Source organism: Ovis canadensis, chromosome 4 (genome assembly GCF_042477335.2).
Source record: "Ovis canadensis isolate MfBH-ARS-UI-01 breed Bighorn chromosome 4, ARS-UI_OviCan_v2, whole genome shotgun sequence".
NCBI lineage: Eukaryota > Metazoa > Chordata > Mammalia > Artiodactyla > Bovidae > Ovis > Ovis canadensis.
Genome location: NC_091248.1, coordinates 42,332,429 through 42,348,871, shown reverse-complemented (window position 1 = coordinate 42,348,871; position 16,443 = coordinate 42,332,429). Strand labels below are relative to the sequence as shown.

General features: G+C 39.9%; 1 pseudogene; it reads right to left on the bottom strand.

The window, feature by feature from the left end:
• Positions 1-10,354: 10,354 nt before the first annotated feature.
• Positions 10,355-15,119, bottom strand: LOC138439035 (ubiquitin-conjugating enzyme E2 D4 pseudogene; annotated as a pseudogene).
• Between the last annotated feature and the right edge of the window lie 1,324 nt (positions 15,120-16,443).

The following is a 16,443-nucleotide window of genomic DNA, read 5'->3' as shown; positions in this document are numbered from 1 at the left end:
GGCTGAAACTAATGCCAATAGGGAAGTTTTCCAAGCCGCTATCAACTGAGGCTTTGTTGTTCAGTTGCTCAGTTGTGTCTGACTCCTTGGGAGTCCGTAGACTTCAGCATACCAGGCTTCCCTGTCCTACACTATCTCCTGGAGTTTGCTCAAATTCATGTCCGTTGAGTCAGTGATGCCATCCAGCCATCTCATCCTCTGTTGCCCCTTTTTCTCCTGCACACAATCATTCCTAGCATCAGGGTCTTTTTCAGTGAGTCATCTCTTCACATCAGGTGGCCGAATATTGGAGCTTCAGGATCAAAATCAGTTATTCCAATGAATATCCAGGATTGATTTCATTTAGGATTTACCAGTTTGATCTTCTTGCTTTCCAAGGGATTCTCAAGAGTCTTCTCCAGCACGGCAGTTGGAAAGCATCAATTCTTTGGTGCTCAGCTTTCCTTATGGTCCAGCTCTCACATCCATACATGACTGCTGGAAGAGCTTTGGCTATATGGAACTTGGTTGGCAAAGTGATGTCTCTGTTTTTTAATACATCATTTAGGTTTGTCATAGCGTTTCTTCCAAGGAGCAAGCATCATTTAATTTCATGGCTGCAGGCACCACCTGCAGTGATTTTGGAGCCCAAAAAATAGTTTGTCACTATTTCCATTTTTTTCCCCTTCTATTTGCCATAGTGTGACAGGACTGGATGCCATGATCTTAGTTTTTTGAATGTTCAGTTTTAAGGCAACATTTTCACTCTCCTCTTTCACCTTCATCAAGAGGCTCTTTAGTTTCTCTTCACTTTCTGCCATTAGGATGGTGACATCTGCATATCTGAGTTGTTGATATTTCTCCCAGCCATCTTGATTCCAGCTTGAACTTCATCAAGCCCAGCATCTTGCATGATGCACTCTACATGTATGTATGCAGGTCAAGAAGCACCAGTTAGAACCGGACATGGAGCAACAGACTGGTTACAAATTGGGAAAGGAGTTCGTCAAGTCTGTAAATTGTCATCCTGCTTATTTAACTTATATGCAGAACACATCCTGCAAAATGCTGGGCTGGATGAAGCACAAGCTGGGATCAAGATCGCTGGGAGAAATATCAATAACCTCAGATATGCAGATGATACTACTCTTATGACAGAAAGTGAAGAGGAGCTAAAGAGCCCATTAATGAAAGTGAAAGAGGAGAGTGAAAAAGTTGGCTTAAAGCTCAACATTCAGAAAGCTACGATCATGGCATCTGGTCCCATCACTTCATGGCAAATAGATGAGGAAACAATGGAAACAGTGAGAGACTTTATTTTTGGGGGCTCCAAAATCACTGCAGATGGTGACTGCAGCCATGAAATTAAAAGACACTTGCTCCTTGGGAGAAAAGTTATGACCAACATGGACAGCTTATTAAAAAGCAAAGATGTTACTTTGCCAACAAAAGTCCATCTAGTCAAAGCTATGATTTTTCCAGTAGTCATGTATGGATGTAAGATTTGGACTATAAAGAAATCTGAGTGCTAAATAATTGATGCTTTTGAACTGTGGTATTGGAAAAGACTCTTGAGAGTCCATTGGACAGGAAGAAGATCAAACTAGTCAATCCTAAAGGAAATCAGTACTGAATATTCACTGGGATATTCATTGGAAGGACTGATGCTGAAGCTGAAACTCCAGTACTTTGGCCACCTGATGTGAGGAACTAACTCATTGGAACAGACCCTGATGCTAGAAAAAATTGAAAGTGGAAGGAGAAGGGGATGACAGAGGAAGAGCTTGTTGGATGGCATCACCGACTCAATGCACATAAGTTTGAACAGGCTCTGGAAGTTGGCGATGGACAGGGAAGCCTGGCGTGCAGCAGTCCATGGGGTGGCAAAGAGCTGAACACGACTGAGCTGCTGAACAGAACTGAACTCTGCATGTAAGTTAAATAAGCAGGGTGACAATATACAGCCTTGACGTACTCTTTTTCCCAGTTTGGAACCAGTCCATTGTTCCATGTCCAGTGCTAACTGTTGCTTCTTGACTTGCATACAGATTTCTCAGGAGGCAGGTAAGGTGGTCTGGTATTCCTGTCCCTTGAAGAATTTTCCACGGTTTGTCGTGATCTACCCCATCAAAGGCTTTAGCATAGTCAGTGAAACAGAAGTAGATGTTTTTCTGGAATTCCCTTACTTCTTCTGTGATCCAATGTATGTTGACAATTTGATCTCTGATTCCTCTGCCTTTTCTAAATCCAGCTTATATATCTGGAAGTTCTTGGTTCATGTACTGTTGAAGTCTAGCTTGAAGGATTTTGAGTTTTACCTTGCTAGCATGTGAGATGAATGCAATTCTGAGGTAGTTTCAACATTCTTTAACATTGCCCTTCATTGGGATTGGAATGAAAATGGACCTGATTGAGTCCTGTGGCCACTGCTGAGTTTTCCAAATTTGCTGGCATACTGACTGCAGCACTTTAGCTGTATCATCTTTTAGGATTTCAAATAGCTCAGCTGGAATTCCATCACCTCCACTAGCTTTGTTTGTAGTGAGGCTTCCAAAGGCTTTCTTGACTTCACACTCTAGGATGTGTGACTCTAAGTGAGTGACCACACCATCGTGGTTGTCTGTGTCATTGAGACCTTTTTTGTACAGTTCTTCTGTGTATTCTTGCCACCTCTTCTTAATATCTTTCTGCTTCTATTAGGTTGATACCATTTCTGTTCTTTATTGTGCCCATTTTTACATGATCTGTTCTCCTGGCATCTCTAATTTTCTTGAAGAGAAGTCTCGTCTTTCCTTTTCTATTGTTTTCCTCTGTTTCTTCACATTGTTTACTTAGGAAGGCTTCTTATCTCTCGTTGTTAGTTTTTGGAACTCTGCACTCAGATGGGTGTATCTTTCCTTTTCTCCTTTGCCTTTCACTTCTTTACTTTGCTATTTGTAAGGCCTCCTCAGACAACCATATTGCCTTTTTGCATTTCTTTTTCTTTTGGGATGGTTTTGATCACCACCTCCTGTACATGTTACAAACCTCTGTCCATAGTTCTTTAGGCATTCAGTCTATAAGATCTTATCCCTTGAATCTATTTGTCACTTCCACTGTATAATCACAGTTCAGTCGCTCAGTTGAGTCAAACTCTTTGTGTCCCCATGGACTGTAGCACGCCAGGCTTCCCTGTCCATCACCAACTCCTGCAGCTTGCTCAAACTCTTGTCCGTCGAGTCAGTGATGCCATCCAACCATCTCATCCTCTGTTGTCCCCTTCTTCTCCTGCCTTCAATCTTTCCCAGCATCAAGGTCTTTTCCAATGAGTCAGGTCTTCATATCAGGTGGCCAAAGGATTGAAGCTTCAGCTTCAGCATCAGTCCTTCCAATGAATATTCAGGACTTGCAATGAATATTCAGCCCAAGAAAATAAAATCTGTCACAGTTTTCATCACTTCCCCATCTATTTGCCATGAAGTGATGGGAGCAGATGCCATGATATTAGTTTTTGAATGCTGAGTTTTAAGCCAGCTTTTTCACTCTCCTGTTTCACTTTCATCAAGAGGCCCTTTAGTACCTCCTCACTTTCTGCTATAAGGGTGGTGTCATCTGCATATCTGAAGTTATTTCTCCAACAATCTTGATTTCAGCTTGTGTTCATCCAGCCTGGTATTTCGTATGATGTACTTTAACATCATGTAAGTTAAATAACCAGGGTGACAATATACCGCCTTGACATATCTTTTCCAAATTTGGAACCAGTCCATTGTTCCATGCCTGTTTCTAACTGTTGCTTCTTGACCTGCATACAGAGTTCTCAGGAGGCAGGTGAGGTGGTCTGGTATTCCCATCTCTTGAAGAATTTTCCACAGTTTGTTGTGATCCACACAGTCAAAGGCTTTGGTGTAGTCAGTAAGGCAGAAATCTATGTTTTTATGGAACTCTCTTGATTTTTCTATGATCCAATGGATGTTGGCCATTTGATCGTTGATTCCTCTGCCTTTTCTAAATCCAGCTTGAACATTTGGAAATTGTTGGTTCACATACTGTTAAAGCCTAGCTTGAAGAATTTTGAGCATTACTTTGCTAGTGTGTGAGATGAGTGCAATTGTGCAGTAGTTTGAACATTCTTTGGCAGTGCCTTTCTTTGGGATTGGAATGAAGACTGACCTTTCCCAGTGTATAATCATAAGGGATTTGATTTAGGTCATAGCTGAATGACACAGTGGTTTTCCCTGCTTTCTTCAATATAAGTCTGAATTTTGAAATATGGAGCTCATGATCTAAGTCACAGTGAGTTCTGCATCTTGTTTTTGCTGACTTTATAGAGCAAGAGCTATCTCTTGACAGTATGACTATAACTTTGAATGCTCAGCTAAGGGTCTTCCAACTTAACTTGAGCAATTCCTGACTCTTCCTTATACCTTTTCAAATATTTGAGGAGGCACTGCCCCTAAATTACAAGCCAGTGTGTGCCCAGCCACCCCAAGTCCAAGCTTGCTTTCCATGTGTATTAGTTTTCTGTTGCTGCCTAAATAATAGCCAAAAACTTAGCTTAAAGCAACACACATTTACAATCTCAGTTTCTGTGAGTATGAAGTCTGTGGACAGTTTAGCTGGACCTTGTACTTAGAATCTCACGAGGCTGTAATCAAGGTGTTGGCCAGGACTGAGTTCTCATCTGAGGGCTCAAGTAGGAAGAATGTGCTTCCCAGCTTATGGGTTGTCTGCAGCATTCAGGTCCTTGTGTCTATAGTATTCGTGGCCACTTGCTTTACATAGCTGCAGTGGAGGGGAGAGTCTGCTAGTAAGGCAAAGTCTCCTGTGATGTAACATAACCATGGGAGTGACATTCTCATTCCCCTACCATATTCTGTTGATTGAAAGCAAGTCACGGATCCCACAAACACAAAAGGGGAGGTGAGAATACTAGCACGTGAGTACATGGAGGTAGGAATCTTGAGTCACAATAAAACCTGTCCACAGCACCATGTGATGGAAAGAGTCTAGGGGGCCTGTACACCCTGCTAGGCCTTTGCCAAGGGCTTTCTGCTTTGGATTAGCCATATGCTCTTTGTGCTATTTTGAGATGATACTTGCTATAGCACCACTTGTATTTTTATTTATTTTTAATTGGAGGATAATTGCTTTACAATATTCTGTTGGTTTCTGCTCTACAACAACTCAAATGAGTCATAATTATTTTTATTTTTATGTCCGTTACTCTAGGAAATGTGTCAAAGCGGATCTTCCTCTGATTTATGTCAAAGGGTGTACAGTCTATGTTTCCTCTAAGAGTTTTATTGTTTATGACCTTATATTTAAGTCTTTAATCCATTTTGAATTTGTTTTTGTGTATGGTGTTAGGGAATGTTCTAATTTCAGCCTTTTCCATGTAGCTGTCTAGTTTTCCTACCCCACTTATTGAAGAGACTCTTTGTCCCATTATATATTCTTGCCTCCTTTGTCAAAGATAAGGTGCCCATAAGTGTGTGGATTTATCTCTGGGCTTTCTATATTTTTCCATTGGTCTATATTTCTGTTTTGGGGCCAGTAACATACCATCTTGATGACTGTATCTTTGTAGTATAGTCTGAAGTCAGGAAGGTTCATTCCTCCATTTCTATTTTTCTTTCTCAAAATTGCTGTGACTATTCAAAGTCTTTCGTGTTTCCATACAAGTTGTGAGTTTTTTTTTTTTTTTTCTAGTTCTGTGTAAAATACCATTGGTAGTTCGATAGGGATTGCATTGAATCTGCAGATTGCTTTGGGGAAGTATAGTCATTTTCACAATATTGATTTTTCTAGTCCCAGAACATGGTATGTCTCTCCATCTGTTTGTGTGATCTTTGATTTTATTCATCACTGCCTTTTGTTTCAAGCTGTATGAGTTTTCAGCATACAGATCATTTGTCTTTCAGGCAGATTTATTCCTAGGTATTTTATTCTTTTTGTTTCATTGGTGAGTGGGATTATTTCTTTAGTTTCTTTTTGATTTCTCTTTGCTAGTGTATAGGAATGCAAGGGATTTTTCTGTATTAATTTTATATCCTGAGGCTTTACTAAGTTCACTGATTAGCTGTAGTGATTTTCTGGTGGAATCTTTAGGGTTTTCTATGTATAGGGTCATGTCACCTGCAAACAGAATTTTACTTCTTCTTTTCCTATCTGGATTGCTTTTATTTCTTTTTCTTTGATTGCTGTGCCTAGGATTTCCAAAATTATGTTTAAGAATAGTGACAAGCGTGGGCACCCTTGTCTTGCTCCTGATTTTAGAGGAAGTGCTTTCAGTTTTACACCATTGAAGATAATATTTTCTGTGGGTTTGTTGTGTATGACCTGTATTAAGTTGAGATAAGTCCCTTCTATGCTGATTTTCTGGAGAATTTTTATCATAAATGGGTGTTTATATATGGTAAAAATAAAAAAAAAAAAAGCTTTCCCTGCATCTATTGAGATGATCATATGGTTTTTTTTTTCATTCATTTTGTAAATATGAAATCATATTGATTTGTGTATATTGAAGAATCCTTGCATCCCTTGGATAAACCCTTGGATCATGGTGTATGATCTTTTTAACGTGTTGTTGGAGTTTGTTTGCTAGAATTTTTTTTTTTTTTGCATCTCTGTTCATTTGTGATATTGGTCTGTAATTGTGTGTTTCTGGTATCTTTGTCTGGTTTTGGTATCGGGGGGATGTTGGTCTCTTAAATAAGTTTGGCAGTTTTCCTCCCTCTGCATATTAGCCCCCTCAGAGTATCTTTCAGGGCAGTCAACCCCTGTCCTTTCCCTGGTGTCTGAAGCCTGAGCCTTGTTACCCAGCCCTCACTTGATACAGTGGGCATGGAAACAAGGATTTCAGACTGGTAAGTTCTAGTTGGCACTGATCTCTGTGGTGAATTCTCTCCACTTTGCCTTTCACACACCTGTCATTGCACTCCCCTCTGAGGTTTCAAAGCTCCCCCCTGTCCCCAAACTTAAGGGGATTTGACACTTTTCCTCTTTCACAGTTCCCTCCTAGAGGTGCAGGTCCCATCCAAGTTCATTTTTTTCTTATATATCTTGCCCAATCCTGTTATATGGAATTTAGCTTGCCTTCTTGGATGTCTGGGATCTTATGACAGCACTCAGAAGGTATTCTGTAGGAATTGTTCCATATGTAGATGTATTTTTTGATGTATTTGTGGGGAGGAGGAGGATCTCCATGTCTTACTCTTCTGCTATCTTGAAAGTCCCCACTGTGTTCCTTTTTTATTGAGGAAGAACAAGGCTTTCCAGAAGCTCAGCTCAGTAGACTTCCTCTTATATTTTATTGGCTAGAAGTAAGCTCACATGACTACTTCCGAACTAAGAACTGATCCAAGAGGATCAGATAACTACAGTTGTTTAGACTAAGGGAGATTTACTCCTTGGGCTGTGGTAAGGATCAAAAGTCTCTGAGATCAAGGTACCACAGGCACCATCTGAACAATTTAAACTTTCCCTCTCTCAGTAAGGAAAGATTATTGGACATTGTACGAACAATGGAAAGGTGCTTTCATATCCACAGTGTATCTCACTCTTCTTAAAATTAAATCACTAGTATCAGTAAATAGCACATGAAACAAAAGTATAAAATATAGCAGTAGTTGATTGAGAACATTTTTTGGCCTCCATTTTCATGTGCTACCTAGGTTTTAGGTATGAAGGGTTCTAAATGACATTCAGACTTCCTGTTAATAACTTGATTTATTAATGTGCTTCAGACCCATGGTATAAATAAATTATAATACTCAAGAACTTAATTTAGATTCTGGTATTTAGGACCCTTTGAGGTATGTTAATTAAATCTCAATGTTCTCATTCGTAAAACAGAAATGCTATCATTTATTTTGGGGACGTATGCTATAATGTGGTTGTAAGGGTTAAATTCTTAGCACAGATTATGGCATTCTATAATGTGTGCTAAGGTGCTTCAGTCATGTCTGACTCTTTGTGACCCTGTGGACTGTGGGTCACCAGGCTCTTCTGTCCATGGGATTTTCCAGACAAGAATACTGGTGTGGGTTGCCATTTGTTTCTCCAGGGGATCTTCCCAACCCAGGAATCGAACCCACACTCTTATGTCTCCTGCATTGGCAGGTAGGTTCTTTGCCACTAGCACCACATGGGTTGGGAAGATCCCCTGGAGAAGGTAATGGCTACACACTCCAGTTTTCTTGCCTGGAGAATCCCTTGGACAGAGGAGCCTGGCAGACTGTAGTCCATAGGGTTGCAAAGAGTCAGACACGACTGATCAACTAACACTTTTGTGGCATTCTGTAAGTTACCTATGCTGCTGCTGCTACTGCTAAGTCGCTTCAGTCATGTCCAACTCTGTCTGATGCCACGGATGGCAGCCCACCAGGCTCCTCTGTCCACAGGATTCTCCAGGCAAGAATACTGGAGTGGGTTGCCACTTTCTTCCCCAAGATAAAGACTGCTGCTGCTACTGCTGGCTGCCAAGTCACTTCAGTCGTGTCCAACTCTGTGTGACCCCATAGACGGCAGCCCACCAGGCTCCCCCATCCCTGGAATTCTCAAGGCAAGAACACTGGAGTGTGTTGCCACTTCCCTCTCCAATGTACGAAAGTGAAACGTGAAAGTGAAATCGCTCAGTCGTGTCTGAGTCCTAGCGACCCCGTGGACTGCAGCCTACCAGGCTCCTCCGTCCATGGGATTCTCCAGGCAAGAGTACTGGAGTGGGTTGCCATTGCCTTCTCCAAAGTTACCTGTAAATGTTTGCAATCTCAAATGTTTGCACTATCTCAATTACAAAGTTACCTATAAATGTTTGCAGTTGAGATTGTGTACTTATTATTATTCCTATATCCATAACTTATTGAATTATTAAAAGTGACCTCAATATACTATTCATTTGAGTGGTATAAAAAGTGGGAGAGAGGGACACAAGCTATAATACATTGAGAAATTCTGGCCTCACCTTAGTTAGGTGAACATAAATAAATTTAGTTACTATCATACTAAATAAATACCAAAAAGTTAGTATTAAATAAACTCATATTCCCAACATATTCCCTAGGAATCTCATAGGAATCAAGGCTGCTCCAGGAGTTTTTGGAAGACTAGACAGAAGTGGGATTTTTTTTTGGATACTCCATCAAAGCAATTGCAATGTAGCTGCGTTTTAAAACCTAGTATAAAACCAAACTCCTACAGACAAATAAACAACCAACAAATTCTGAGCTACTGTCTACAAAGACAGAATTTTTTTATAATTGATGTATATAGCTGATTTACAATATTGTGTGTTTCAGCTGTACAGTAGAACGATTCAGTTATACATATATACATATGTGTGTGTGTATTATAGGAGGCTTCCCAGGTGGCGCTAGTGGTAAAGAACCTGCCTGACAATGCAGGAGATATGAGGCTCTGGTTAGATCCCTGGGTTGGGAAGATCCCCTGGAGGAGGGCATGGCAACCCACTCCAGTATTCTTGCCTGGAGAATCCTATGGACGGAAGAGCCTGGCGGGCTATAGTCCACTGGGTCACACAGAGTCAGATATGACTGAAGTGACTTAGCACGCACACATGTACACACACACACACACGTTTTCTGATTTTTCAAGGATTATAAATGAATTACATTTTTATTTACATTTAGCAGTCCCCTCACTGCTGTGTTCTGGAAAGTGAATGGCTCATACTTGGACTTCATGTAGGCTCTGAACAGGAGGAGGTTGAGGGTCGTAAAACACCTCATCAGATAGAAAAACATAACCCAATTCACCCCAGGTTTCATAATTTTGGTCTCCTAAAAGGACAGTTATCGCATGATGTTTTGTTATTTTTTTTAAAAAAGATTATACTAAATAGAATTCCTGACATCTATTTACTGCTTCTCGGTGTGAGGGGAGAGTGCCAGCATGTGGTACCAACAAGGAAGACTGGTGGGATCTGTGGGGCAAGGCCTCCACTTCCCAGTGACACTATTACCAGGAACTCCTGAGATGAGCTGAGACTTTTCAGGATGTGGTTTGTGGCAGATAGCATGTGAGGAAAGCCTGCCCGCTCTGTCCTGGACCCCCAGGCTGGCACCGAGTTTTAAAGGCAAAGAGCATGAAGTAAGGGGCCAGGCTGATGTGCCTTTGCGAGCGATGCTGCCTGAGTGAGGCCAGGCAGCGGGGCTCACAGGTTCCCTTAAGAGGTGAGCAGTGATCAGAGTGGAGGGACCGATTCCAGTGTAGTCAGGAAGGCTGCAGATCAAAAACAGTGGCTACTGATCTGGCATCAGTAACATGACTGTGTCAAAACCACGACGGCTGAGAGTGGTACCAATATGTTGTGGTTGGAGAAAGTGGGCAACCAGCATTTGTTTGCAGAAGAGATGACGCTCTGTGAGTGGCTCAGCTAATAGCTCAGCTCAGCCTCTCTTGGACAATGTTTCCCATAAAACCTCTGAGTTACTTGCATAGCATATTTCTGTGCCCATTCTCTTGCTAGTGTGTTATAATCTTTCTGTCAGCCTTGTAGGTGTGGGCTGTCTCTGGCACCAGAGGCTCATCAGGCTTGGGTCACAGAGCAGGGAACAGATGAAAAAGAAAACATTTGACAGTCTCAGTGCTAGAGACCGTTGGGACAACAGGGTATCAAGGCAGATGCTGCTGCTGCTGTTGATGTTGGGGTGTTAAACATTGGTTGTGAAAGCAGCGTTTGAGGGCTTGAAAGGATAATCTGCAGGCAAGTGGATGGTCAGGAAGAAAATGCCTCCTTGGTAGGGACTGTCCTTCAGGCCCATGAAGGTGGCCTGCCAGGGGAACAAATCATCTCCCACAGGTCCTGCAGAGCAATGGGCAGGAGGGTCCCTCTGCAAGCCAGTTAATTTCTCCTGGGTCTACTTCAGCACCATCCTTCTGCTGCTGGGGATGGGGGCTCCTGGTCCAGGGCTACCGGAGGTAACCTGCTGCTGTCTTGGCCCTGACTCTTTTCCATTATAGTATAAGATATTGAATATAGTCCTGCATGCTATAAAGAAAATCCTTGTTGCTTACCCATTTTTCATATGGTGGTGTATAATTGTTAATCCTGTGCTTGAATCCCTCCCCCCAGCTTTTCTTTGGTAAACATAAATTTGTTTCCTTGTCTGAGTCTGTTTCTTCTTTGTAAATCAGTGCATTTTTATTCCTTTTTAAATTGCACATATAAGTAATATCATATAATATTTGTCCTTCTCTGGCTTATTTCACTCAGTGTGATAATCTCTAGGTCCATGGCATTATTTCACTGTTTTTTATGACCAAGTATTATTCTGCTGTTTATATTTACCACATTTTCTTTTTCATTAATCTGTTCATGGACACTTAGGTTGCTTTCATGTATTGGCTATTCTGTATATTGCTTCTGTGAAAATTGGGGTACATGTATATTTTCAAATTAAGATTTTCATCTTTTATGGATATATGCCCAGGAGTAGGATTGCTAGATCATATGGTAACTCTAGTTTTTTAAGGAACCTCCATTACTGTTTTCCATAGTGGCTACAACAAAGACAGATTCCATTTTTAATGATATTCTAAAAGCTGTCCTGTCAAATACAGAGCAGACCCCACCCTCAGCCCATTAAAATAAGTAAACTGATAGTTTCATTTCTAAGTTTAGCGCTGCAGAAATTAGGACTGTTCATCCTTTATAATATCAAATCACATAAACTGACCACAGGTATGAGATAAAAAGAAAAATAAAATTCTTCAAAGAGCAAAAAGACATATGAAGCACAGAGATTCAGAAAGAATTGTGGTCATTTAGAATGAGTGACCTGGGGAGGTACAAGCCTACACATGGCTATGTCAGTTTCTCTTAGCCCAATTTTGTGTTAAAATAGCTCTCTGACTAAACATGCCACGCCACAGGGGTTTCACTCCATGCCACGAAACATTATTCAGTGAAGAGCTAAGACAACCAAGAGACTGTTTATTCCACAAGCTTTTTTGAACATCTATTAACATTCTATATAAGACACTAGGCAAAGGTTGTGGAGGGTAAGTTTTATTTTTGGTCGTTTTTTTAAAGTTAGTGCTTTAAACTTCTAAGTAATTATATTCTCTTTTTGATGCTAAAATGCAAAATGTGTTATAGCTTAATACATATGATTTTTCCAAGGGATTAAAACAGGAAAACATGTGAAGCCAATGAACATTTTGAGGGGTGAAAAATAGCTTGCTGTGATTCTAAAACTTGAAAAATCTAATTACTACATATGGGAAAAGACATGTAGGACTATGAGAAGACTTCTCTATATCCATTACTTAGACAAAGTTTCTTATAAAATTGGATCATTTTGACTGTTTTCCCTAATGTTGATATGATATCTATGTCCCTAGTATGCAAATCTTCCAACTTGTCCCATCATTCTGGATGAAGAGTTCAGAATCTAGTTATTTGTTTAGTTTTACTAGTGTTTTTCATGTCAAGAAAATTTATTACTTTCTGTGATAGTCTCATCCTTCCAGGTTGGCCTCTCTAAACCCACGGTTTGTGAGTCCTTTTGATGTAAAGAGTGATGACAATTTGGGCTTACTCTAATCAAAAGCTGGTCTTCTAAGCCCTTCCATATCTAACAGTTACTGCCTTCTCCACACAGCACCCTGAATAACCAACCAATTCTTGCCACCCATGCCTGTCCCCCATCCTGCTTTCTTTCCTCCCCTTTCTATAATCATACCACAACATCTTTTTCTTCCCCCCTGATCAGTAATAACAACCAGTACCTCAAAAATCTATCTTGAATACTAAGGAACTCAAAGCCTGAAGGTCTAATGGGAACATATTAGAGAAGGCTTCCCATAGCAGCATAAGTGTTTTTTTTTTTTTTTGTCTGAGCTAACCCAAAAGATATCTACAGTGGTTGTATAGAGACTCTGTCTTTGCCCTTATCATCCAACCTGGGGAGTAACTCCCTATGAGGAAGTACTTATATCTTATTAAGTAGCACATAATTTGCTGAATTCTTATTGACAAGGTCATAAACTGTAGCTTATTTTTTCTTGTTTTTCATATATGAGGTTTATTTAATTTGTTTTCATTTTCCTTTTATTGATTGGCCATTGCTGAAACATGAATTATTTATGTGCTGGATGCTTAGGAAAATATTTAATTTTGAAATGGGAGTAGGGTAAGTGATACTTTGGTGGCCAAAACTTACAATCCCATCTCAAAAATCTCTAGAACAGCAAAGTCAATATTCAAGAAGAGTATGGATTATTTAGCTGTTTCATACTCATATTTTAATAGATTCAGCTATTTTGCATTAACATGCATTTAATAATGGTGTTTTGTAACATCAATTCTCACAACTAGGGGTAGACTGACATTGTGGGTGTCCTAGAAGAATTACTGAGGGTCACTTCAAAATGATTTAAAATGTTTCAATATTTTATTCAAATATTTTATATGATTTATTTAATTTTATATGTTTTATTTAAATAGATATTTTAATTTTTATTTTTATTTAAATATAATCATTTTACAATGTTGTGTTAACTTCTGCTGAACAACGAAGTGACTCAGCTATATGTATACATATATCCCCTCCCTCCTGAACCTCCCTCCCACTTCTCGCCCCTCTAGGTCATCATGGTGTGCCACATGGGGACCCCTGTGCTCCGCAGGAGCCTCCCACTAGCTGTCTGTTGTGCACATGGTAATGTATATGTGCTGTGCCTGTTCTCCGATGTGTCTCAGGCTCCCCTTCCCGCTCTGTCTATATGTCTGTTCTTTGTGTCTGCATCTCTATCCCTGCCCTGCAAACAGGCTCATCTATAAAATTTTCCTAGATTCTGTACATATGAATTAATATACGATATTTGTTTTCTCTGACTTCACTCTGTATGACAGACTCTAGGTCCATCCACATCACTACAAATGACCCAAATTTCTTTTATGGCTGAGTAATATTCCATGGCATATATGTACCATATCTTCTTTATCCATCTATCTGTCAGTGAACATTTAGGTGGCTTCCAAATCCTGGCTATTGTAAATAGTGCTGCAGTGAACCCTGGGGTGCCTGTGTCTTTTTGAATTATGGTTTTCTCCAGGTATATGCCCAGTAATGGGATTGCTGGGTCATACCCTAGTTCTATTTTTAGTTTTTTGGTAACCGCCATACTTTTCTCAATAGTGGTTGGATAGGTTTACTTTCTCTCCAACACTGCAAGAATGTTTCTTTTTTTTGACACCATCTCCAGCATTTACTGCTTGTAACTTTTTTGATGATGGTCATTCTGACTGGTGTGGGTTGATGCCTCATTTTAGTTTTGATTTGCATTTCTGTAATAATGAGCAATGTTGAGCATCTTTTGATAGGTTTATTGGCCATCTGTATGTCTTTGGAGAAATGTCTATTTAAGTCTTCTGCCCATTAAAAAAATTATTTAGTTTTGGCTTTTCTGGGTCATCATTGCTATGCAGGCTTTCCCCTAGCTCCAGTGAGTGGGGACTATTCTCTAGTTGCAGTGTGCAGGCTTCTCCTTGCAGTATTTTCTCTTGTGGTGGAGCACAGGCTTTAGAGCAAGCATTCTTTAGTAGTTGGGGCACATGGGCTCAGTAGTTGCACCCAGGTCTGGAGCACAGTCTCAGTAGTTGTGGCACACAGGTTTAGTCACGTTGTGGCATGTGGGGTCTTCCTGGATCAGGGATCAAACTCGTGTCTCCTGCATTGGCAGGTGGACTCTACCACTGAGCCACCAGGAGAGCCCCCCACCCATTTTTTGATTGACTTTTTTCTGATGTTGAGCTGTGTATATTTTGGAGATTACTCTTTTGTCAGTTGCTTCACTTGAAAATATTTTCTCCCATTCTGGTTTATCTTTTTGTCTTGTTTATACTTTGCTGTGGAAAAGCTAAGTTTAATAAGGGCCCATTTGTTAATTTTTGTTTTTATTTTCATTATACGAGGAGGTGGCTCAAAAAAAGATCTTGCTGTGATTTATGTCAAAGCATGTTCTGCCTACGTTTTCCTCTAAGAGTTTTACAGTGTCTGACCTTACATTCATGTCTTTAATCCATATTGAGTTTATTATTGTGCATGGTGTTAGGAAGTGTCTTAATTTCATTCTTTTACATGTAGCTGTCCAGTTTTCCTGGAGTCACTAATTGAAGAGACTTTTTTCGCCATTGTGTATTCTTGCCTCCTTTGTCAAAGATTAGGTGGCTGTAGTCTCTGGTTTATCTCTGGGCTTTCTATCCTATTCTTTTGATCTATGTTTTAACTTTTGTGCTGGTATCACACTGTTTGATTACTGGAGCTTTGTAGTATAACCTCAGTCAGGGAGCCAGTTGCTCCAGCTTCACTTTTCTTTCTCAAGATTGCTTTGGCTAGATGGGGTCTTTTGTGTTTCCATACAAAGTGTGAATTTTCTTTTGTTCTAGTTCTGTGAAAAATGCCATTGGTAATTTGATAGGGATTGCACTGAATCTGTAGATTACTTTGGGTAGTATAGTCATTTTAACAATATTTGTTCTCCCAATCCAGGAGCATGGTATATTGCTCCATCTGTTTGTTTCTCCAGTTTGATTTCTTTCATCAGTGTCTTATACTTTTCTGCATATAGGTCTTTTGTCTCTTACGTAGGTTTATTTCAGGTAGGTTTATTCCTGTATTTAAATATTTTATTTTTATTTTATTTTATTTTATTTTATTTTTAAATTTTAAAATCTTTCATTCTTACATGCGTTCCCAAACATGAACCCCCCTCCCACCTCCCTCCCCATAACATCTCTCTGGGTCATCCCCATGCACCAGCCCCAAGCATGCTGTATCCTGCGTCAGACATAGACTGGTGATTCGATTCTTACATGATAGTATACATGTTTCAGTGCCATTCTCCCAAATCATCCCACCCTCTCCCTCTCTCTCAGAGTCCAAAAGTCCGTTATACACATCTGTGTCTTTTTTGCTGTCTTGCATACAGGGTCGTCATTGCCATCTTTCTAAATTCCATATATATGTGTTAGTATAATGTATTGGTGTTTTTCTTTCTGGCTTACTTCACTCTGTATAATTGGCTCCAGTTTCATCCATCTCATCAGAACTGATTCAAATGAATTCTTTTTAACGGCTGAGTAATACTCCATTGTGTATATATACCACAGCCTTCTTATCCATTCATCTGCTGATGGACATCTAGGTTGTTTCCATGTCCTGGCTATTATAAACAGTGCTGCGATGAACATTGGGGTACATGTGTCTCTTTCCATTCTGGTTTCCTCGGTGTGTATGCCCAGCAGTGGGATTGCTGGGTTATAAGGTAGTTCTATTTGCAATTAAATATTTTAAAACATTTCTTTATTAGAGTTAGAGATAAATCAGTTTTCTATGAATACTTTTTATCTTCATAATTAGGAATATATTACTTGGACAGAATACAACATATCATTTCAGATTATTTGAGATTATTTTTGTTTCACAAACTTGTCTTTGCTCATTATCATATAGCATC